Source organism: Monodelphis domestica, chromosome 1 (assembly GCF_027887165.1).
Source record: "Monodelphis domestica isolate mMonDom1 chromosome 1, mMonDom1.pri, whole genome shotgun sequence".
NCBI lineage: Eukaryota > Metazoa > Chordata > Mammalia > Didelphimorphia > Didelphidae > Monodelphis > Monodelphis domestica.
The window spans coordinates 308,687,001-308,712,591 of NC_077227.1; positions in this window are offsets into that span (position 1 = coordinate 308,687,001).

The window sequence follows — 25,591 nt, forward strand, 5'->3', positions numbered from 1 at the left end:
TCAGCGGCAAGAATTAGAAAGAGAAATCCCATTCAAAATCACCTTGGACAAAATAAAATACTTAGGAATCTATCTCCTGAGACAAACACAATAACTATATGAACACAACTACAAAACACTCTATAGGCAAATAAAACTAGACTTGAGCAATTGGAAAAATATTAACTGTTCTTGGGTAGGACGAGCCAATATAATAAAAATGACCATCCTACCAAAGCTTATTTATCTATTTAGTGCTATACCCATTGAACTTCCAAAAAAAATTTTATTGACTTAGGAAAAACCATAACAAAGTTCATTTGGAAGAACAATGGGTCAATGATATCCAGGGAAATAATGAAAAAAAAAATACAAAGGAAGGTGACCTTACAGTCCCAGATCTCAAACTCTATTATAAAGCAGTGGTCATCAAAACAATTTGGTACTGGCTAAGAGACAGAAGGGAGGATCAGTGGAATAGACTTGGGATAAGTGACCCCAGTTATACTGTATATGACAAACCCAAAGAACCCAGTTTCTGGGACAAAACCCCACTATTTGACAAAAACTGCTGGGAAAACTGGAAGACAGTGTGGGAGAGATTAGGTTTGGATCAACACCTCACACCCTACACCAAGATAAACTCAGAATGGATGAATGACTAGAACATAAAGAAGGAAACTATAAAATTAGGTGATCAGAGAATAATATATATGTCAGACCTGTGGGAAGGGAAAGACTTTAAAACCAAGCAAGACATAGAAAGAGTCACAAAATGTAAAATAAACAATTTTGATTACATTAAATTAAAAACGTTTTGTACAAACAAAACCAATACAACCAAATTGAGAATGGAAGCAACAAATTGGGAAATAATTTTCATAAAAAAATACTCTGACAAAGGTCTAATTACTCCAATTAATAAAGAGCTAAATCAATTGTACAAAAAATCAAGCCATTCTCCAATTGATAAATGGGCAAGGGACATGAACAGGCAGTTCTCAGCCAAAGAAATCAAAACTATTAATAAGAACATGAAAAAGTGCTCTAAATCTCTTATAATCAGAGAGATGCAAATCAAAACAAATCTGAGTTATCACTTCACACCTAGCAGATTGGCTAATATGACAGCAAAGGAAAGTAATGAATGCTGGAGGGGATGTGGCAAAGTGGGGACATTAATTCATTGCTGGTGGAGTTGTGAATTGATCCAACCATTCTGGAGGGCAATTTGGAACTATGCCCAAAGGGTGATTAAAGAATGTCTGCCCTATGATCCAGCCAGCACACTGCTGGGCTTGTACCTCAACGAGATAGTAAGGAAAAAGACTTGTACGAGAATATTCATAGCTGCGCTCTTTGTGGTGGCCAAAAATTGGAAAATGAGGGGATGTCATTCAATTGGGGAATGGCCGAACAAATTGTGGTGTATGTTGGTGATGGAATACTATTGTGCTAAAAGGGATAATAAAGTGGAGGAATTCCATGGAGACTGGAACAACCTCCAGGAAGTGATGCAGAGTGAGAGGAGCAGAACCAGGAAAACATTGTACACAGAGACTGACACACTGTGGTACAAGGGAACGTAATGAACTTCTCCATTAGTGTCAATACAATGTCCCTGAACATTCTGCAGGGATCCAAGAGAAAAAAACACTATCCACAAGTAAAGGACAAATGGTGGGAGTAAAAACACCGAAGATAAGCAACTGCTTGACTACAGTGGTCAAAGCCACAGGAATGAGGAGAGACTCTAAATGAACACCCTAATACAAATACCAACAACATGGAAATGGGTTTGAAGCAAGGACACATGTGATACCTAGTGGAATTGTGCATTGGCTAGGGGAGGGGAAGTGGGAGGGGGGGAGGATAAGAAAAGGATCTTTGTTTCCAAGGAATATTGTTTGAAAATAACCAAATAAAATAATGTTTAAATTGAAAAAAATTTTTAATGTAATCAAAATTACTCATTTTAAATTTTGTAGCATTCTCTATCTCCTGCTTGGTCTTAAATTACTTCCTTTCCCATAGATCTGACAGATATACTATTCTATGTTCACCTAATTTGTTTATGGTTTCCCTCTTTATATTTAAGTCATTTACCCACTCTGAGTTAATCTTGGTATAGGGTATAAGATGTTTATTTAAGCCTAATTTCTCCCATACTGTTCTTCAATTCTCCCAGCATTTTTTGTCAAATAGTGGGTTCTTGTCCCAAAATCTTTGGGTTTATCGAAAGCTATTTTGCTACTGTCATTTACCGTGTCTATTCCATTGATCCACCTTTCTGTCTCTAAGCCAGTACCATATAGTTTTGATGATCACTGCTTTATAGTATAGTTTGAGATCTGGTAAAGCTAGGCCGCCATCCTTCACATTTTTTCTCATTATTCCCCTTGATATTCTTGACCTTTTGTTCTTCCAGATAAACTTTGTAATAATTTTTTCTAATTCTATAAAAAAGTGTTTTGGTAGTTTGATAGGTATAGCACTGAATAAGTAATTTAGGCAGGATTGTCATTTGTATTATATTAGCTTGTCCTACCCATGAGCAATTGATATTTTTCCATATAACTATAATTTATATCAGTATAATTGCTGAATATGTCTTGGCAAGTAGATTCCCAGGTATTTTATCTTGTCTGGAGTTAATTTTAAATGGAGTTTCTCTTTCTAACTCTTACTGCTGGGTTTTGTTGGAAACATAGGACTGTCGATGATTTATGTGGGCTTATTTTGTACCTTGCAAGTTTGCTAAAGTTATTGATTTTTTCTACTAGTTATTTAATGATTTTCTTGGATTCTCTACGTATACCATCATGTCATCTGCAAAGACTAATAGTTTAGTCTCCTCATTGCCTATTTTGATCCATTCAATTGCTTTTTCTTCTCTAATTGCTACTGCTAGCATTTTTGGTACAATATTAAATAGTAGTGATGATAATGGATATCCCTGCTTCACTCATGATCTTATTGGGAAGGCATCTAACTTATCCCCATTGCAGATACTTGCTAATGGTTTTAAATAAATACTGTTTATTATTTTGAGGAAAGGCCCTTCTATTCCTATACTTCTAGTGTTTTCAATAGGAATGAGTTGTGTGATTTCTATTTGTTTGGTTGTTGATATGGTCAATTATGCAGATGGTATTCCTAATAATAAACCATCCTTGCATTCCTGGTATAAATCCCTCATCCTCAATATATTTTTTAAATTAAATTTTATTTATATTTTGAATCAGCAAACATTTGTCTTCTCTTCCTATATGTCTACTTTGTCTAACCAAGAAAGAAAAACAGGACCACATTATAAATGTATTTAGTTAAGCAAAACAAATTCTTATTGGCCATGTTTTAAAAATCATTCTGCATTCTTAGTCTTTCACCTCCCTTTTTGAAAAATTTAGTATTTTATTTTCCCTAGTACTTGTAAGAACAAACTTTTCCATATATTTTCCAAAATTATGATATATAAATTCTTCTTCCCTTCCTTCCATCCTCCTGGAGATGGTAAGCAATTTGATCTGGGTTATATATGTATGATCTTGCAAAACATATTTCCATATTGGTCATGTGAGAGAATACTCATATAAAACCAAAACCCCAAAATAAGAACCTACACAAATAAAAGTGAAGAATGCATTCAGACTCTATTATTTCTTTCTCCGGAGGTGAACAGCATTCTTTGTTATGTCCTTCAGAATTGTCTTAGATTGTTGTATTGCTCAGAATGGCCAAGTCTTCCACAGTTGATCATCATAGAATATTGTGACTACTGTTTACAATATTGTGGTTCTGCTCACTCTATTCTACCTAGGTTTTATGTAGGTCTTTCCAAATTTTTCTGAGGTGATCCTGCTGACTATATCTCATAGTACAATAAAGTCCATCATAATTATATCATAATTTGTTCAGCCATTTCCCAATTGATGGATATTCTTTCAATTTCTAGTTCTTTGACACCACTAAAGGAATTGCTATAAAAATTTGTACAAATGGGTTCCCTTTTGTTTCAGTTTCTTTGGTGTATAGACCTAGTGGTGGTATTACCTTTCCAGTGGATTTTAGTGCCTCCTTTACTATTTAATCAAATGTCCTTTTTAAGGTGTTATTTTCTTCTTGCATCACTTTCATTTTTTTTCCCTATTTTTCCTTTGTCTCTTATTTGATTTTTGAAATCTTTTTTGAGCTCTTTCAGAGCCTGAGACCAATTCCCATTTTTATTTGCTTTAATCTTATTGTCCCATTCTGAGTTTATGCCTTGCCCTACCAATGTAAGGGGTTAATATAAAAGGTTGGACTAGATTATTTAAGAATAGGGTTGCCAGGAATTTAATCAATTCCAAAATGATTTTTTTAGCAATTTATTTATAAAACATAGAAAGAATGAAAGTAAGAAAATCAGAGAGAGGATAGGGTAAGATATCTAACCTAACACCCTAAGTATTTTGCTCTGACTCCTAGCTTAACCCAGGCAGGACTTAACCAGTCCTTAACCAGAGGGGCCTCCTCCTTGAGCTGAGGACCTGGGAATGCATGAAGCTTTTCTCAAAAAGGGAGGCCTCTCCTGAGGCTAATCCCTTCAGAAAAATCAGGAAAGGAGTCAGATTTTTTCACTCCCCAGGTGGTAGTTCTAAGGGAAAAATCCAAGAGCAGTCCAAGAATTTCAGCTACAGCTCCTTCAAGATCAAGGTCAAGGCAAAAAACATCTTCACAGGAAGTTCTTGGCATTTTTAAAGACCATTCCTTTTCATCACTTCCTGTGACTTCCTTTCATTTTGTGTGTACCAATTATGGCTAAACTGTTGCTTAGCACTGCCCAGGGGCATTCAGTTGATTCGAATTTGTCACCCACTATTGCACACATGGGTCACAGACCCCCCCCACCCCCTCAAGTATAAGTGGAAGTATAAGCTTCTGGTGATTAAATCTAAAAATGGGCAGGGGAGAGTTAACCCCATCTTCACACTTGTCTCTATAATTTTCGGTGGTAGGTGTTTTCCTTCCTTCCTTCCTCCCTCTCTCCCTCCCTCCCTTCCTTCTCTTCCTTCCTTCCTTCCTTCCTTCCTTCCTTCCTTCCTTCCTTCCTTCCTTCCTTCCTTCCTTCCTTCCTTCCTTCCTTCCTTCCTTCCTTCCTTCCTCCCTCCCTCCATCCCTCCCTCCGTCCCTCCCTCCTTCCTTCCTTCCTTCTTTCCTTCCTTCCTTCCTTCCTTCCTTCCTTCCTTCCTTCCTTCCTTCCTTCCTTCCTTCCTTCCTTCCTTCCTTCCTTCCTTCCTTCCTTCCTTCCTTCCTTCCTTCCTTCCTTCCTTCCTTCTTTCCTTCCTTCCTTCCTTCCTTCCTTCCTTCCTTTTGTATGTTTGCTTATTTTCTCAGCCTTTTTCTCTTCTTTTTAAAAAAATGTTTTTAAAAAAAATTATCTAGACTATTTTTCCATGATTACATGATTCATGATTTTTCCCTAACCCCCTCCCAGAGCTGACAAGCAATTCCACTGGGTTATATGTATATATGTATCATTGTTCAAAACCCATTTTCCCAATTGAAGGGCATCCCCTCATTTTCCAATTTTTGGCCACCACAAAGAGCGCAGCTATGAATATTTTTGTACAAGTCTTTTTGTCCATTATCTCTTTGGGGTACAAGCCCAGGAGTGCTATGGCTGGATCAAAGGGCAGACAGTCTTTTATCGCCCTTTGGACATAGTTCCAAATTGCCCTCCAGAATGGTTGGATCAATTCACAACTCCACCAGCAATGAATTAATGTCCCCACTTTGCCACATCCCCTCCAGCATTCATTACTTTCCTTTGCTGTCATATTAGCCAATCTGCTAGGTGTGAAGTGATAACTCAGAGTTGTTTTGATTTGCATCTCTCTGATTATAAGAGATGTAGAGCACTTTTTCATGTGCTTATTAATAGTTTTGATTTCTTTGGCTGAGAACTGCCTGTTCATGTCCCTTGCCCATTTATCAATTGGAGAATGGCTTGATTTTTTGTACAATTGATTTAGTTCTTTGTAAATTTGAGTAATTAAACCTTTGTCAAAGGTTTTTATGAAGATTGTTTCCCAATTTGTTGCTACCCTTCTGATTTTGATTACATTGGTTTTGTTTGTACAAAACCTTTTTAATTTGATGTATTCCAGATTATTTATTTTGCATTTTGTAACTCTTTCTAATTCTTGCTTGGTTTTGAAGTCTTTCCCTTCCCAAAGGTCTGACATGTATGCTATTCTGTGTTTGCCTAATTTTCTTATAGTTTCCTTCTTTATGTTCAAGTCATTCACCCATTTTGAATTTATCTTGGTGTAGGGTGTGAGGTGTTGATCTAAACCTAATCTCTCCCACACTGTCCTCCAATTTTCCCAGCAGTTTTTATGAAATAGTGGATTTTTGTCCCAAAAGCTGGGATCTTTGGGTTTGTCATATACTGTCTTGCTGAGGTTACTTGCCCGCAGTCTATTCCACTGACCCTCCTTTCTGTCTCTTAGCCAGTACCAAATTGTTTTGATGACCGCTGCTTTATAATATAGTCTGAGATCTGGGACTGCAAGGCCCCCTTCCTTTGTATTTTTTTTTCATTATTTCCCTGGATATCCTTGATCTTTTGTTCTTCAAATGAACTTTGTTATGGTTTTTTCTAAATCAGTAAAAAAAAATTTTGGAAGTTCCATGGGTATGGCACTAAATAGATAGATGAGTTTGGGTAGGATGGTCATTTTTATTATATTGGCTCGTCCTACCCATGAGCAGTTAATGTTCTTCCAATTGTTCAAGTCTAGTTTTAGTTGTATGGAAAGTGTTTTGTAGTTATGTTCATATAGTTCCTGTGTTTGTCTTGGGAGATAGATTCCTAAGTATTTTATTTTGTCTAAGGTAATTTTGAATGGGATTTCTCTTTCTAGTTCTTGCTGCTGAGCTGTGTTGGAATTATAGAGAAATGCTGATGATTTATGTGGGTTTATTTTGTATCCTTCAACTTTGCTAAAGTTGTTGATTATTTCAATTAGCTTTTTGGTTGAATCTCTAGGATTCTTTAAGTAGACCATCACATTATCCGCAAAGAGCGACAATTTGGTCTCCTCCTTGCCTATTTTAATGCCTTCAATTTCTTTTTCTTCTCTAATTGCTACTGCTAGTGTTTCTAGCACAATGTCAAATAATAGAGGTGATAATGGGCATCCTTGTTTCACTCCTAATCTTAATGGGAATGGATTTAGTTTATCCCCATTGCAGATGATATTAGTTGATGGTTTTAGATATATACTGTTTATTATTTTTAGGAACGACCCTTCTATTCCTATGCTTTCTAGTGTTTTTAATAGGAATGGGTGTTGTATTTTATCAAAGGCTTTTTCTGCATCTAGTGAGATAATCATGTGGTTCTTGTTGGTTTGCTTGTTGATGTGGTCAATTATGTGGATAGTTTTCCTAATATTGAACCAGCCCTTCATCCCTGGTATAAATCCTACTTGATCATGGTGGATGACCCTTCTGATCACTTGCTGGAGTCTTTTTGCTAATATCCTATTTAAGATTTTTGCATCTATATTCATTAGGGAGATTGGTCTATAATTTTCTTTCTCTGTTTTTGGCCTGCCTGGCTTTGGAATTAATACCATGTTTGTGTCATAAAAGGAGTTTGGTAGAACTCCCTCTTTGCTTATTATGTCAAATAGTTTGTATAGTATTGGAGTTAGCTGTTCTTTGAATGTTTGATAGAATTCACTGGTGAATCCGTCAGGCCCAGGGGATTTTTTCTTAGGAAGTTCTTTGATGGCCTGTTGGATTTCTTTTTCTGATATGGGATTATTTAAGAATTCTATTTATTCTTCTGTTATTCTAGACAATTTATATTTTTGTAAATATTCATCCATATCACCTAGGTTGGTATATTTATTGCCATATAGTTGGGCAAAGTAGTTTTTAATGATTGCCTTAATTTCCTCTTCATTGGAGGTGAGATCCCCCTTTTCATCCTTGATGCTGTTAATTTGCCCTTCTTCTTTCCTTTTTTTAATTAGATTGACTAGTACTTTGTTTATTTTGTCTGTTTTTTCAAAGTACCAACTTCCAGTCTTGTTTATTAGCTCAATAGTTCTGTCACTTTCGATTTTATTAATTTCTCCCTTAATTTTTAGGATCTCTAGTTTGGTTTTCTTCTGGGGGGTTTTAATTTGTTTGTTCTCCAGTTTTTTGATTTGCATTTCCAGTTCCTTGATCTCTGTCCTCCCTAATTTGTTAATATATGCACTCAGGGATATGAATTTTCCTCTAAATACTGCCTTGGCTGCATCCCATAAGGTTTGAAAGGATGTCTCGCCATTGTCATTTTCCTCAATGAAATTATTAATTGTTTCTATGATTTCTTCTCTAACTATCCGATTTTGGAGTATCATATTATTTAATTTCCAATTAATTTTTGATTTGGCTCTCCATGTACCCTTACCGATCAATATTTTTATTGCCTTGTGATCTGAAAAGTCTGTCCTTTTTTTGCACGTCTGTTGAAGGCCATCTCCTCAGATAATTAAATCTTGAGTTTAATGCAGACCTTCCTAATCTTGTTAAACTAAGAGGGGAGGAGAAATGTAATTTCCCAGACCTAATTCTGTTATTCCAAGTATCTCTATTGTTATTGATCAGGAAATAGCTAATTAGATCTTCTAAAGAATGGTCTGATTAGGCTGAAATAGTTTTGAAATTCACATTGGGGTGCTCTCCTCTTACCCCAGTGAAATAGACTTTCTTTCTCTACCTTCCAAGTTGTTTTCTGTGTGAAAATTTCCTCATGCCATCCCTTTATTTTTTCTGTGACTCTAGTATTCATCTTGAAGCTTTATTTTAAGGTTTGTTGGAAGAAGTTTTTGGAGAGATTCAGGTGCTCCTGCCTCTATGTGGCCATCTTGGCTCAGCCTTTCTCACCTCCTTGAAGAGGTAAGTGCAATTTTTCATTACAAATCTTCTGGAATTTTTAAAGGTCTGTTTTCCCCTTTGTATGATTATACTCAGTTTTGTAGGGTAAGTCATTCTTCACCTTCTGGAATATCATATTTAAGCTCTCATTCCTTTATAACAATGGCTGCTAAGTCTTATGTGATCCTGACTGTGACTTCTCAGTGCTTGAATTTTTTCTGTCTGCTTGTAGTATTTTTTCTTCAGCCTTGAAGATCTTAATTTTGTCTATAATTAAATTAGAGTTTCTAAATCCTTCAGTTGCTTATCTTTAAAATATTGTTATTATATGAATTATTCTCTTGCTTCTGCATACATTAGTTCATATAAATCTTTCTAAATTTTTCTGAAACCATCCTCTTCATCATTTCTTATAACCACAATAGCATTTCATCACATTTCTCTGCTATAACTCAATGAGCCATTCCCCAATTAAAAGAACAACTATAAATATTTCATATATCCTTAGGGTTTGTTTTGCTTGGGACTAATTCCACCTTTAATCTACCCTCCTTTATTCACCCCCTCCTTTCTTTCCTTTCCTTCCTATTTATATGCTGGGCAAAATGTATTCACCCAACTGTGTAGCTCAGTGGTTCAGTAGATAGGACTTCTTGGCCTGGAATAAGGTGGACCTGAGTTCAAATGTGACCTCAGTCATTTACTAATTGTGGGACCTTGGGTTCGTCACTTATCTCTGTTTGCCTCAGTTTCATCATCTGTAAAATGAGCTGGAGAAGGAAATGGCAAACCACTTTAGCGTCTTTGCAAAGGAAACCCCAAATGGGGTCACAGTCAGACAGGACTGACCCATAAGAGGCCAAGTGTGCTTACCTCCTTTGACCAGTTCAGATGAACATAAAGTACAAGTGCCACCCAATTACCTTTTCCTCCTGGTTTTCAGTTTTATATTTGAACATGTCAACTATGTGAGATAATTTTCCCTCTATCCTTTCTTTCCCTTTCCCCTCCTCGTTAATGCCTTTCTCCTTTTCTTTCCTTTGAAGTTCATCAAAACATAAAAACATTTCCAGGTCTTCTGCCTTCTTAGACTCCTTTCATAACCCCTGAAGATGATAGAATTCTTAGGAAATACATTTCATCTCCTCCTACTGGAATTTAAAGCATAGGCCATTTTCTTGCCATGGTATGTTTTCTCTCTCATTGAAATGCTTTATTTGGGAAGCCCTTAGCCAGAGTCTAGAGACCTCTTTTTTGGTTTCCTAGTTGGGTGTGGAAAAGTGACTTACTCTGATTTTTTTTTCCCTTGGATTTTGTGATCCAGATTTGGTGCATATACTAGATCTTTTCAGAGTTGTGGGTGGGTGGGTAGCCTGCTGTGCTTCCTGTTACTCTTCCAGATTGACTCTACCTTTATCTCTTTTTATCTCTCACTTTTTAGAAATTTTAAACCCATACTCTATTTCTTAGTAACAATTTTAAGGGAGTAACACAAAGACCAGGCAAATGGGGTTAAGTAGCTTGCTCAGGGTCAAGCTAGGAAGTGTGTCTGAGTCCAGATTTGAACCCAGGACCTCTTGACTCCAGACCTGACACTCAATCCACTGAGCCACCTTGCTGCCCCTATATCTTTTTTAATATATAGTACTCCTCTGCTGCCTTCTCCCTTTCTCTGTTCTATTCACGTTTAATAAAACATCCCCCTTCTGAGGCACAGAACTCAGAGTTCTGAGTCCCAGATTGTATCAAGGCTTCGTGATATTTATGAGATCATATTTGTCTCCTTGCTCAGCATTTCTAATTTACCTTGCTTACTACCCATACTTTGTGCATTTGTCATATACATCTTAGGATAAAGATTTCATTGAATAAATTTCACTCATTCATTCACTTTTGGGGTCCTTTATATTCCTGTGTGTCTATTGGTAATCTCCAAGTTTTTCTTCTCGACATATGAACAGATTTCCCCCGTCCCTCCCCTTTTCAGTTTAAAGCCCTTCCTTCTTAAAAAAAAAAAAAAAGCTGAGGAGCAGAGAGGACAGGGTGTTTGATTAGAGGCAGATACACTTAATGCCTTGGATGCTAACTGTGTGATCCTGGGCAAGTCACTTACCCCCTCTGCCTTAGTTAACTAATTTAAAAAATGAGGAATGTCAACTTAATGAAGTTGGCTAGCTCTCCAACCTGTGGTCCCATGTTTCCTTTTAATTAGAGTTGCTGAACTCCTCACAGATTATGTTATCCATGATGTGCACACTCTGCATGGCCTACTAGGGTTTTTGAGGAAAGTAGGCAGATGTGGTTTGTTATTTTTTTTAAACCCTTACCTTCCATCTTGGAATCAATACTGTATATTGGCTCCAAGGTAGAAGAGTGGTAAGGGCTAGGCAATGGAGGTCAAGTGACTTACCCAGGGTCACACAGCTGGGAAGTGTCTGAGGCCAAATTTGAACCCAGGGCCTCCCGTCTCTAGACCTGACTCTCTATCCACTGAGCCACCCAGCTGCCCCCAGATGCGTTTTGTTATTAAACATAAAATATTATATATTACCTGTAAGCTTCAAGATTTCTATGCATCTGTAATTTCACTTATCCTCCAGCATCTCATTTCCCTCATGCCCTTAAATTCTTGTACAAATCCTCCCCAGTGGGCCCACACAGTGTGTTAGGGGATCTCCCTCCAGGTCTCTTGGTCTTACCTAGATACGAATGGAGCGAATAGGCTCTCCTTTTAGCCACTGCTCCTATAGCCATACACCTCTCATGATCACTTTTTAAAAAATTACTTCTGGTGCGCTTTATTATCAATACTCTATTATGTGTTTCTCTTTTTCTGGGACTGTGGTATTCCCTGGATTATAACCATATTACATCACCAGAACAATTAATGTTAAAAAAGATGGGCCTTTGTTTCTTGGGAACATTTAATGACCTGCACTGTACAGTTGCAGTTCAAGCTTTTCCTCCTATTTACATCTGAACTCATCTTCTTGTCTGTTTGCAATGTCTGTCCTAGTACAGGTGAGCTGGTTCTTTTGGTTGTCTGTGCAGTGGTGTGTTATTAGCTCGATAACAGGCAATCCTCATCCGCTTGGATCCCCCCCCCCCCCCCCCCCCCCCCGCACCCCCAGAGGAGAACTCTTTTGATGGGTCACGGATCTCATTTAGGAAGCTCTAATGTCGTTGGGCTCGATGCAGTCTGTACGGTATCGTCCCCAAGCAGGAGTATCAGCGCCCCTTGCCATCTAGAAGGAATCTCCATTTTTAATCTAGCTTCTGCCCTGAAAGTCCCTATGTTAGGCATGGTTTTGTTTCCATTAATAATTAAGAGTGTCCTCAAACACCATTTTTTCTATTTTTCTATTATTTCATTAGGTATTTTCTGATTCAGGTATGGGTAGGACGAATGACCAATAAAGTCTCTCCCAACTCTCAAAGTGTGCAGTCTCCATGCCTCTTTTCAAGGTGATCTAAAAAACCTTCAAGGTGGCATTTTATTCCACTGGATTAAATGTAAGCCATAATCCTTATTTAACTTCTGGAAAAATAGTATGTAGGGAATGGGGTCTGAATCAGCTTTCACCTTTGGCCCTTCGCTGGACTGGCTTATTCCAGGGCTGCTCCTCCGTACACAAGGCTGTCCGCTCCCCTTAAGTGCCTACAGAAAGCCTGTGACTACTCACAAGGAAGGGACGGGAGGGATTCTTCTTTGGAATCCTGAGTTACAGTTTCAAGATGCCAGAATCAGTGACCCTAATTTCCCATTCTTCTTACAACCTCAAAGTCGGTGTGCGCTGACTGTTCCCTCAGCCTGCCCTGTGGAGTGCGGAGGTTGCGTTCCTCCCCTGCCAACCTCCTGGAAGATGCTGGCCAAAGAATTCATCCCATTGCCTGCTTCTGCGTCTGATTTGCCACTCTAGAGTCTGCTCCAATCAATGGCTTGGTTTTCACCAGCCCTTATCTGGTATTTACTGAGTACCTCGTGCTTCATCCACCATGGCTTGGGAGGGAAGGAGTAGGTGCTGACGGGCTCGCCTCTTTTATGGGGGGAGATCGGACACCTACGTGGAAAGAGACATAACTCGAGGTCACATGGGATAAGAAATAAGTAAGCAACGCCGATGGGAGCCCTGGTTGTACTGTCTAATTGGTGGAAGTAGGGGAAATAGAAGCAGCATTTTCTTTACCCTTGCATCTCCCCACACCTGTACCTCAGATTTGGGGTCCGCAAAGAAGCAGAACCCTGATACTGATTGGAAAGTTCCAATTCCTCTTCATTCCCCTGCTCAGGGGCCTAAGCAGCTGGCAGATGTGTGAAGCTATTTAGAGAACACGCAATTGGGCATTGGCTATATCACAGCCGGCCAGCTTCTATTTTGGTCAAGGTAAACAAGAAGTCAAAAAACAGGCTGCTTGAAACTCAAGGCCCCTTCTCTGTACCCTGCTGTCTTACAAGGAACATTCTGGTTTGGTTAGGGTCTCAGATTTCAGTTTGCATCCTGAATGAACAAGTCTCCCTACTTCCTTGTTGCTTTGTGGTTGAAACAAATTCTCATTTCAATAAATAGTTATTAAGGACTTTGAGTGTTACCAGCATAAGCTGGGACTTCTAATGTCAAGGAATTTTAAGAGTTTGAGGAGAAAATAGCACACTTTATAGCTTACAAAGGAATTTCAAACCAAGCCATGAAAAATTACAGTAAAAAATGGGTTATTGTGTGTTACAACAAAACAGATTTGGACAACTTGGACTGTACGGTCTAGACCAGTAAAAAGAACACCAGCTTTAGAGATAGGAAATGTCCGTGGTTATCCTTGATGAAATCAGGTCTTGTGGCCGAGAAGAACTAACTCCTGTCTGAAAGAACTGGCAATTGTTGAGCCAGCAATTGTGGGATATTATGTGTGGGATATTTGAAAAATTGTGGAGAATGGAAAGGTACAAGATTGGAGAAGGGGAAATTTCCTGATTTTCAAAAAGAGAAGAGAAGGGAGTCTGAAAACTATGGGCCTGTGTGGTTGGCTAATTCTTAGGAAAATTTGAGAATGGATCATTAAAGAGACAATTAGTAAATATGTAGAGAAGGAAGTAATTACAAAGATCCACCATAGCTTCACCAGGAAGAGGTCATTCTAGACTAACCTTATTTTCATTTTTTTTTTTTGCATAGATTCTTAACCAGTAACTAGACTAGTTAGGTCAGCTAAGTAGTGTAGTAGATGGATGCCATTCCTAGAGTCAGGAAGATCTGAGTTCAAATTGGATTTCAGGCACTTATTAATTATGTGACCTTGGACAAGTCACTTAATCCTGCTTGCCTCAGTTTCTTTATTTGTAAAATGAGCTGGAGGAAGGAAATGGCAAACCACTCCAGTATTTTTGTCAAGAAAACCCAAATGAAATCACAAAGAATCAGACACAGAATTTTAGAATTGAAAGGTACCTTAGAATCATCTAGTCCAAACCATACATGTAAGGAATCTCTACTATAATATAATTGACAAATAATCATGTAGTCTTTGCTTAAAGAACTCTGATGAGGGAGAAAACAGCACTTCTCAAGGCAGTCTATTTTCCTTTTGGATTGCTCTAGTTGTTAGTATGTTTTTCTTGACCATCAATCCTAAATTTGCCTCTTTACAATTCCTATTTATTGCTGCTGGTGCTACCTTCTGGGGCCCAACAGAATAAGTCTAATCTCTTTTCCATATGACCATCCTTCAAAGACTTTCATGTCTTCCCTGAATCTTCTCCAAAGTAAACAGACCCAGTTTCATTAACTCCTTATGAACTTAGTCAAGGCCTAGTCATTATTCTTGCACCCTCTGGATGCCTTCCAAATTATCACTATCCCAGTTAAACTCACAGTTCAGAACTAAACATGATTCACCAGATGTGGTCTGACTAGGGGAGAGTCCCATAGCATTTAAATGACTATTTCTGAAAGCTTTGCCTCTGTTAAAATCGCTTTAGCTTTTGTGGCTGCCACATCACCCAACTGACTGAGATCAAGTCCAAAGTCTACCCCTAGTCTTTTTTTTTTTTTACAAACTACTGTCTAACTGTGACTGCTCCATTGAATATTTGTTTTTTTGTTTGTTTGTTTGTTTTTTAACCTTTGAGTTAATCACACAGGAAGTATGAGGCCAGATTTGGACTCAGATCCTTTGAAATCCAGGCCTGGTACTCTATCTGCTGTACTACCCAGCTGTTCCTCCATCAAATACTTGGAAAGTTGGTTTTGAAATCCCAAGTTTAAGATTTATATTTATGTTTAATGTACTTCATCAGCCTGTCATTTTGGATCCTGTCATCTAGTGTTTTAGTTAGCTCTCCTAACATTGTGTCTTCTACAGATTTTGTAAGACTTATCCTAGTAATTGACAAAAATGCTAAACAGTAAAGGGTCAAACAGGAACATTTTGGGCATTAATGTGGACCTGCCTGCCATGCAGACAGTTAACTATCAATGAGGACAGGCATGTAAAGTATAGATATTGATAGATTGATGATCCTAGCTACCTGTGTGACACTAGAAAAGTCATTTCACTTTTCTGGGCCTTGGTTTCTTCATCTATTAAATGAGATGGATGGATTAAATGGTCTCTGAGGTTTTTTCTAGCTCTAGATCCATGAATGTGACCACTCTTGAGCCCATCCATTTAATCAGACCAGCTAGATGGTACAGTAGACAATTTCCTGACCTCAAATCTGACCTTAGACACTTACTAGTTCTAAGTCTGGGTAAGCTGGGCAAGCCACTTAACCCTGTTTGCCACCATTTCCTCATCTGTAAAATGAACTGGAGAAGGAAATGGCAAAACACTCCAGTATCTTTGCCAAGAAAACCCCAAATGGGGTCACAGAGTCATACATGAATACTGAAGAACAGAAAAGATTCAATCAGTTCCAAATCCAAATAATTATATTATTATCTAACCACCATTTCCTTGACAATATCCTTTATACTATATCAGATACCCGGAGAAGAGAAGATCCAAGAGGAACATGGTAGCTGTGTTCAAGTATTTGAAAGATTGTCATGTGGAAGAGGAACTGGACATACCATCCTATCCTTCTGATCAGACATGTTTCTGAATACGGAAGAGGGTCATCATGTCTTCCTTAGCCACATTCTATATTCTCATGGAGCATCTTGTCCACGCGTTTGTTAACAAGTGTTCTATTGGTCATTTTGTTTCAATCCTAAACCTGACCTACCAGACTGGCCTGAGTCAGGCCTGGCCTAAACATTCTCTTATCAAATATGTATGTCAAAGTAGGGATTCTTTTGGAGTTAGGGGGACAGGATGGCTGCTGACCTTCTTTCCATCTCTAAATCCTCTGCTAGAGAAGTTGGTTCCAGTTTTAGCTGACATATGGATGTGAATAAGTCACTTGCCCTCTCTGAGACTCAGTCTCCCCATATGTAAAGGCAAGCAGAATGGATTAGAACATTTTCAACTTCTCTTCTACACTGATGTCAAGAATGAATTGTGCACTCAAAGCAACAAAAAAAAATATCAATAATGTATTATTGGAAAAGGAGGTAGGGTGGTCATATAGTAAGAATAAGGGGTAACAGATAACTGCTTGCTGCAGTAGAATTCACATAAAATTCTGAAATTTGCAGAAAGCCCCCATGCATCTTGGGGAGACTCCCAATGCGGAATTAATGAGGAAAAAAAGGCAAGAGCCACACATGACAAGAAGGCATAGAACTGTGCCAATTCCCACTAGTGAGATGGCACATCAGTTGGACCTACCTTTCTAGCCTCCTAGTCCATTCCTCCTCCCACACTCTATAATCCAGCCAAATTGGACTTCACTCTGTTCCTTACACACAACACTCCATCTCCCAAATCCATGCCTCTGCACTGGCTTTCCTTCATGCTTGGAATGCATTCCTTTCTCACCTTTGAGTCACAGAATTTGTCTTCAAGATTTAGTTCAAGCACCACCTCATGTTATCCTTTCCTGATTCCCACCACTTCCAGCTTTCCCATATTGCTCTTGCAATCTTGTATTTAACTGTGTTGTATTTATTTTGTTTAGTCCCTTTAACAAAATATTGTCCTCATGAGTCCTTTATCCCCTATCGTGTCACCAATCTTTCCTCGCCAAGTCTCAGCCTTGGATCCCTTCCCTTGGATCCTCTGCCTCTGTTGTGCAGTCCTTGTCCACTACAGATTCATATTATGTAACCTCAAGTGAGCCTTTATCACTCCAGTGTAATCTTTTTACACCACTCTAAATCACCACAGTGGATTTTATCCTAAACTTTTTTGTTTCTCCTTGAGCTTTCTAGGGTTCTGAGGCTCCACATGCCCATCCTCTAAGTAGAAATTTTGGTCTCATATTTTAGTGAAAAAATTAAGGCCATTCATTGAGAGTGACCTCTTCTATTACCAACTACCTTTTGACATTACTCTTCCATCCCTATGTCACATAACAAGTGTCCCCTCTCATTCCCCAGGCAAATCCACTATGTGAAAAAGTGATCCCATTCCATGCCTTCATTTCTTGTAGGTTGCCTCCTCTATCATTCCCCACTCTCTACCCTTCACTCTCTTTCTACTGGCTGCTTCCTTACTGCCTTCAAATGTGCCCGTGTTTCCCCTCAGCCTCAAAAAAAGGTCCTCCATTCTTCCATTGCCATTAGCTATTGTCACATACTTCTTCTCCCCTTTGTGATTAAAGTCTTTGAGACAGCTATCTAGATACACTACATGCCCTTACTTCCTTTCCTTCCAGTTTTTAAACTTTCTATAGAATGACTTCTGACCTTATCAAATAACCAAAATTGCTCTTCTCTGAACTTATCAATGCTCTCAATGGCCAAATCTAATGGCCTTTTCTCAGACTTCTTCTTTCTTGACCTCTTTTCAGCCTTTGACACCATTGGCTGCCCTCTTTTCCTTGATACTGCCTCTAGGCTTTCATGACACTGCTTTCTCCAGGTTCTCCTTCTACATGTTTCTGACCACTCTTCAGTTTCCTTTGCTGAATCTTTTTCCAGGTCATGCACACTAAAGGTGAATGTGATGGTTCTCTCTATCCTGAACTGTCTTTTCACTTTATACTATTTTTCCTGATGATTAGATGGATCATCTCCAAGCTAATGATCTTTAAATCTATCCCACTAGAATCTGCCAACCAAGTCTAACAGTCTCTGAATAATTTCCAGCTAAACTAGATGTCCAATAAAGACCTTAATTTCATCATGTCCAAAACTCTATCTTTTCCCCCTGAGCCTCTCCTAGTCCTAATTTCCATTGAGAGTACCCCCAGTCTCTTAGTCACCTAGGCTCAACACCTAGATATCTTCCTTGACATCTCACTCCCTCTTCTTCCACCCATATTAAATCTGTTGCCAAGACCTATTGATTTTACCTTTACACAACATCTCTCACATCCCTTCCTCTTCTCTGAAACCACCACCACCTCTTGACATCTCATGCTTTGTCTATTGCAATAAAGGACTGGTTGGTCTCCCTGCCAGGAGTCTCTCCCCACCCCTGTGTGATCTTCCTACACTGTCCTACCCTCCTCAATAAATGCCAGTGACTCCCTATCACTTTCAGGGCTCTTCAAATCTTTCACAACATGATCTTCTACCTTTATAGTCTTTTTTTTTAATAACCCTTACTTTCCATCTTATTATCAATTCTAAGAAGAGTGGCAAGGGTTAGGCAAATAGTGTTAAGTGACTTGCCCCGGGTCACATAGCTAGGGAATGTCTGAGGCTAGATTTAAACCCAAGTCCTCCCAACTCCAGGCCTGGTATTCTATCCACTGGGCTACCCCGTTGCCCCCTTTACAATCTTCTTACCCCTTATATGTCGTTCCCTCTTTAATTTGCAACCCAACTGTCTTCCTTGCTATTCTTTAAACAAGACATTTTGTCTCCTTGCTGTGGGCATTATTAATGGCTGTTCCTCATTACACAAATGCTTTTTTCCCTCATTTCTTTTTCTTGGCTTCCACCTTCTGAAAGAAACCTTTCCAATTCTTCTTTTAATCTTAGCACCTCAACTCTGAGACTATATCTAATTTATTCTGTATATACAGTTAATACTCAATGTTCATGGAGTAAAATATGCTAATGTTGATACATTAAACCTATGGGAAATATGGAGTTAAGTTCCCACCACCAGTGAAAACTATAATCTTTTGCTAGAGATTTCTAAAAATACATTTTCTGCATATAATTCTTTATAACAAAACAAAATCTGATAATATGCACTTTTCCTAACACAATAACCCATGAAAATGTAATACACATAATAAAATTGATAACATGCAAAACATTTTTTCTCACCAGTAGTTCCCTGAAATTCTGTGACCTTTTGTGCTAATATTGTAATAAAAACCTTCCATTTAGACAATATTCACTTTTCATAACACATGAAAACTACAATATCCTAAACACTATACAGGAAATAAATTTCTTAAACCTAAAAGAAGACTAGCAAGGGCTCAACATCATCTCTGATGTTCTTTCCTTCATAGTTGGTGGATTGTATTGGAGATCATGAAGGATGCACCAGCTTGAAATAATCCATCTGCAATATCTGCTTTGTGGGCCATTTGAAATCCTAAAGGTTAGATTACAGGAGCATAGAAGAGGCAAATTGATGATGGGATTGGCAGCCTTGATGTCTCTAGCCAGCTGGTTAATTGTACCAGGTGCTCCACAAACTTGCAGGCACTAAAATCTCTCACTTTTTTCTCCACTAAACAAATTTGTGAATTGCTTTGTAGCTGACACAAAAGTCATGCAAATGCTGGAAGTTGTGAAAGTTAAATGCACAAATGTTGAGAACTGATTGTGTCTTGTTTGTAAATAGTTGTTTGTATATTGTCTCTTCCATTATACTGTGAACAATTTGAGAAAACTAACTTTTTTTCTTTGTATCCCCAACACTTAGCACACTGGCATATAGTAAGTGCATATCCATGATTACATATTCTTCTTGTCTCTCTTCTCTCAACCCTCCTCCTTCCTGGAATTGACAAGCTATTTAATCTGGGTTATATATGTATTATCACTCAAAACCTATTTCCATATTGTTCTTTTTTGCAATACAGCAATCTTTTAAAACCAAAACCCCAAATCATAAACCCACATAAACAAGTAATAAATCATATGTTTTTATCTGCATTTCTATTCCCTCAGTTCTTTCTCTCGATGTGGATAACATTCTTTCTCATAAGTCTCTCAGAATTGTCCTAGATCATTGCATTGCTTTGAGTAGCAGTCTATTACATTTGGTAGTCCCACAAGGTTTCAGTTACTGTGTATAATATTCTGGTTTTGCCTGTTTCACTCTGCATCAGTTCATGTAGGTCCTTCCAGTTCTTAAAGAAGTTCATCAATTCATCATTCCTTATAGCTCAATAGTATCCCATCACCATCTTGTACCACAATTTGTTCAGCTATTCCCCAAACTAGGAACATACCTTCATTTTCCAATTATTTTTGCCACCACAAAAAACACAGTTACACATATTTTTGTACAAACAGATCCTTTCCCATTTTTTTATCTCTTTGGAATATAAAACCTAGTAGCAGTATTGTTGGATTAAAGGACATGTATTCTTTTAAAGCCCTTTGGGCATAATTCCAAATTGCCTTCCAAAATGGTCAAATTAATTTATAACTCCACCAGCAATGCATGAGTGTCCAATTTTGCCACATCCCCTCCAACATTTATTATTTTCTTTTGCTGTCATATTGACCACTTTACTAACTGTAAAGTGGTACCTCAGAGTTGTTTTGATGTTCATTTCTCTAGCCAGGAGGGATTTAGACCATTTTTTTCATATTATTATTGATAGTCTTGATTTCTTCATCTGAAAACTACCTGTTCATGTCCCTTCACCATTTGCCAACTGGAGAATGATTTGATTTCTTATAATTTTCACTTAGTTCTTTATATATTTGAGAAGTTAGACCTTTGTCAGAGAAATTTGTTTTAAAAATTTCCCCCCCAGTTTGTTGCTTCCCTTCTAATTTTGGTTGAGTTGTTTTGTTTGTACAAACCCTTTTTAATTTAATATAATCAAAATTATTCATTTTACATTTCATAATGTTCTTTATCTCTTGCTTGGTCTTAAATTCTTCCCCATAGATCTGACAGGTATACTATTCCATGTTCACCTAGTTTACATAGAATATCACACTTTATTTTTAAGTCATATACCCATTTTGAACTTATCTTGGTATAGGGTTTGAGATATTGATCTAAACCTAATTTTTGCCAAACTATTTTCTAATTGTCCCAGCAGTTTTTTTTTTCAATTATTAGGTTCTTATCCCAAAAGCTAGGATCCACCCAAAGAATATTTGACCAATCCTCTCTGGACCACTCAGAGACAGAATGGTATATATATAAATAGCCTGACTTAGGTCTACTTAGGAGAAGAAAAGGTCTATTATCAGCCAACTTCTGTTATTCTAGGCAAGAAATATTGGCATATCCAGAAAATAATTAGTAGTCTCTTTTCCCAGGATCTTTATTTGATAGAAGAAGAATTCAGCTTCTGTAAAGTTCTCTGGGGCATATAGCATAGGCTATTCTTAAAAACCTTGAATGGAAAAGGAGAAATGGGAAAGTAAGGTCACTAGCTTCTTTTTTTTTTTTCCTTTTAGCTTCTGGCAACTTGAGATCCTAAAGAAGATCTATTCCTTAGTCTTCTCTGTTATATTTGGACATTGGGCTTGATATTCATTCTGACCTTTATAGGTTGTTGAAGGAGTTGCTGACTCAAGATACAGAAAAAGACTTCTGTTCACGAAGCAGAGCAGGATAAAGTGTAACTATTTCCCACTTTTCTAATGTCTCAATATAGCTTTCTGATTACCGTTCCAGCTCTAGAAAAAAATCCAGTTATCACCTAGGAAAAGGACCTAGTAATCAGGGTGATATTGAGGAAACTCAGTCAGTAAACCTACAGATACTAGCCTCAATCAGAGAGGTTGCTAGGAATAATAAAACTTCCTATTGCATAAAACTCTGGACAGTTCTTTCCTTCTCACATTTAGACCATGCTATTCTCAGCTAGTTCACAGCTCTATCAATAGTACATTCGTGCATTTGTTTTCCCAGTCTCTCCAGCATCAATCTTTTTCCTTTTTTGTCATCTTAAGCCAAACCTGATAGGTATGAGGTGGTACCTTCGAGTTACTTTGATGTGCATTTCTATAATTATTAGTGATTTAGAGCTATTAAAAATGTGGTTATTGATAGCTTGAATTTCTTTCTCTGAGAACTCTCTTCATATCTTTTCACTACTGATCAATTAGAGAATGGCTGTTGTAAATTTATTTCAATTCCCTATATACCTTAGAAATCAGACCTTAATCAGAGATATTTTCTGTAGAGATTTTTTCCAGGTTCTTTGCTTTTCTTCTACCTGCATTGGTTTTATTTGTACAAAATCTTTTTAATTTCATGTAATCAAAATTAGCCATTTTACTTCCTATGAACCTCTCTATCTTTTATTTGATCATATACTCTTCCCCTATCCATAGATCTGCCAAGTGATTTCTTCCTTGCTCTACCCTTTATGTCTAAACCATGTACCTATTTATCTTGGTATATGGTATGAGATGTTGGTCTATAGCTAGTTTCTGTCAGACTGATTCCTGCTAAGACTATGTTTATATTGGTCTGATCAGTCACAGTTGAACATGCTGTACATTGACCCTGACCTAGTGATGTCATTTTGATCCTCTTTGAGTCTGAAGAACAATGACAAATCTCTCTAGAAGGAGCACCATGACAGGGTGGAAGAAACTTTATACAGGAAGGAAGAAGGTCTAGGACTTAATATCAGCTTTACAACTAGCTCACTGTTTAACCTTGGATAAATCATTCTCTGTCTCTGGACCTCAGTTTTCCTATCTATTAGGATCAATTAACCACTCAACATTTATTAAGTACCTCTTATGTGTTGGTTTCCTTCCAATTCTAACATTTGAGACTTTGGGGAAACTTTGGGGAAAAAATGCTTAGTATGTGTGAAGGGTTATTTATTAAGAGAGTGAGAAAGAAGTAGGAAAACAGCACCCAAGCTGTCCACTACAAGACTAATACCAAGTCATTACCTGCTCTCTCATTTGGCCCTTTGCTGTTGTCCTAAGCCTCTTCCTTTGCATTTGATGTCATCAGATGTCTATCAATTCAGTTTAAGAATTCTTTAGCAAGTGCCTACTAAATGTGCAAAGTGTTGTGCTTATCATGGAGTATGGCATATGGAATATAAGAATGAAAAGCCCCACACAACTCCTGAATTTAAGGAGTTTACAATCTAATTCTCATTTATTCTAATGTGATTTTCAATAATATTACTAATAGTAATTTCTTTGTATAGAACTTCTAATATAGAATATTCATAAGATCACTTATAGTGATTTAATCATACGTTACTTCTAGCTTGAAAACTTCCTAATGATGCAGGTTGACACTCATGTAATTTATATTTTTAGTTAGTTGGTGCACTCAGAAAAGATACTTGTCAATAGACAGGATTTGAAGGCTGGTCTTCCTGAATCCAAGCACCTCTTTTCAAAATGCCACATTACTTCTCTTAGTTGTAGGGACAAAACTTGGACACAAACAATGCTGACACAAGGTAGAATGTGTTGATAAGTATTTATTTTTTGCCTCATTTTTGAGCTGGTCAATCCTGGCTTATAAAGCACTAGCTATAGACCAACATCTCATATGATATACCAAGATAAAATAAAAATAGGTACTTAGTTTAGATATAAAGGGTAGCATCATAACTAAATTAGTGGATCATGGAAGAAATTACTTTGCAGATGTATGGATTGGGGAAGAGTACATGACCAAATAAGAGGCTTAGAGGAAGTAAAATGGCTAATTTTTATTATGTAACATTAAGAATCTATTTTTCTTTTTTAAATAACTCTTTATTTTTTAATTTTTTGCCTCATTTTCCAGCTGGTCAATTCTGGCTTTTTGGAAACTATTTTATTGTTTTAATTCATCTGCCTCTGTTTCCAGATAACCTATTTTGCTTTTTAAGTTCTCCTTTTCCTAATTTTCTTCAACCTGTCTAATTTCTTTTTTGGATTTTTTTAAAGCTCTTCCAGAGCCTGAGTCCAATTTGTTGGGTTTTGGAGGGTTTTGCTTAATGTTCCTTTATACCTCTTCTGTTCCATCTGTTCTTTGTTCTTTATCCAAATAGAAGGTTTCAATCATAATTTCCTTTTTTTTTACTTCTGTTCTTTACTCATATTTTTTCATCTTTTCCCCTCCTTGTGGGCTGTACACTTGCTCCTCTGTTTGTTTGCTGGATCTGTGACTTTGAGCTTCTCTGCTCTGCTAGTTGAGCTGACCTTCTGAACTAATCTGCCCTGAGACCAAATCTTCCCCAACTGCCTGCAAAGGCTGAAGGTGAAGATGTGGAGGTTAAAGGTATGTAACCAGCGTGCCATCCCTTCTGCTCCTCTCTGCCAGCCACCCCCACCCCTGCCAACTGTGGTCAGATCACTGAGCTTCATGTGGTGGCACCAAGGTACTCCATGTGGTTGCAGCCCTCACCCTGGAATCCCATAGTCAACCCATGTCCCACTGCAGGTTTGACCATTTAGGTGGGATAGTGGTGTTGGATCTTTCCCCTAAACTCTAGAACTCAACTTTCTCTGTGTAGCTTTCAAGTTGTATTGAGTAGGAGAGTCCTGTGGGTCTGTCTTGTTGTTGGGTTTGGATTTCTGCCTTTTTTTTGAAGAGCTTTTTAAAAATTGGCATGCAAGGATAGTCACAGAGGTTTTGACTTCTGCTGCTTCTAAGCCACCATCTTGACTCTTCCCCCCACCCCTCCCCGTGATAAACATTTATTAAGCCCTTACTCTGTGCCAGTCAAAAATAGTTCCCTATCAGGGCAGCTAAGTGTCTCAATGGGTAGAGATCCACACCTGCATATGGGAGGTCCTGGGTTCAAATATAACCTCAGCCACTTCCTAGCTGTGACCCTGTCAAGTCACTTATTCCCAATTGCCCAGCCCTTACCACTCTTCTACCTTGGAACCAATACTTAGTATTTTTTCTTGGCATTGATTCTAAGGCAAAAGGTAAGGGTTTAAAAAATGGTCCTTTACTTCAATAAGCTCATATTATAAAGGAGACAAAATACAAACAGATATCTAATAAAATATATACAAGGTAAATGAGATACTGGCATGGAAAGGGTGCAGAAAACGCCCTTTGCAGAAGGTGGAATTTGAGCAGAGACTAGAAGAAATCCAGGGAAGCCAGAAGGCAGAGATAAGAAGAGAAAGCATTTCAGTCATAGGGGATAACCAATGAAAAGTCTCAGAGCTAGTAGTAGTAGTAGTAGAGAAGAAGTCCAGTTGTCACTATTTCATGGGGTGTATAGAAGGGAGTAAAGTGTACAAAGACTGGAAAGATAGGAAAATGGCTTTAAAAAACAAATATTAGACCCTTGAAGTAGTATGGAGCCATTGGAGTTTACTGAGCTGAGGGAAATAAGGTCAAACATGTACTTTTGGAAGCTTATTTGGTATCTGAGTACAAGACGGATTGGGACAGGGAGAAAAATCAGATAGCTATTGCAATAGTCTAGGTGTGAAATGAGGAAGGCTTGCACCATTTTGGTGATTATATTATAGGAAAAGAAGGTAGGTATGCAAGAAAAGTT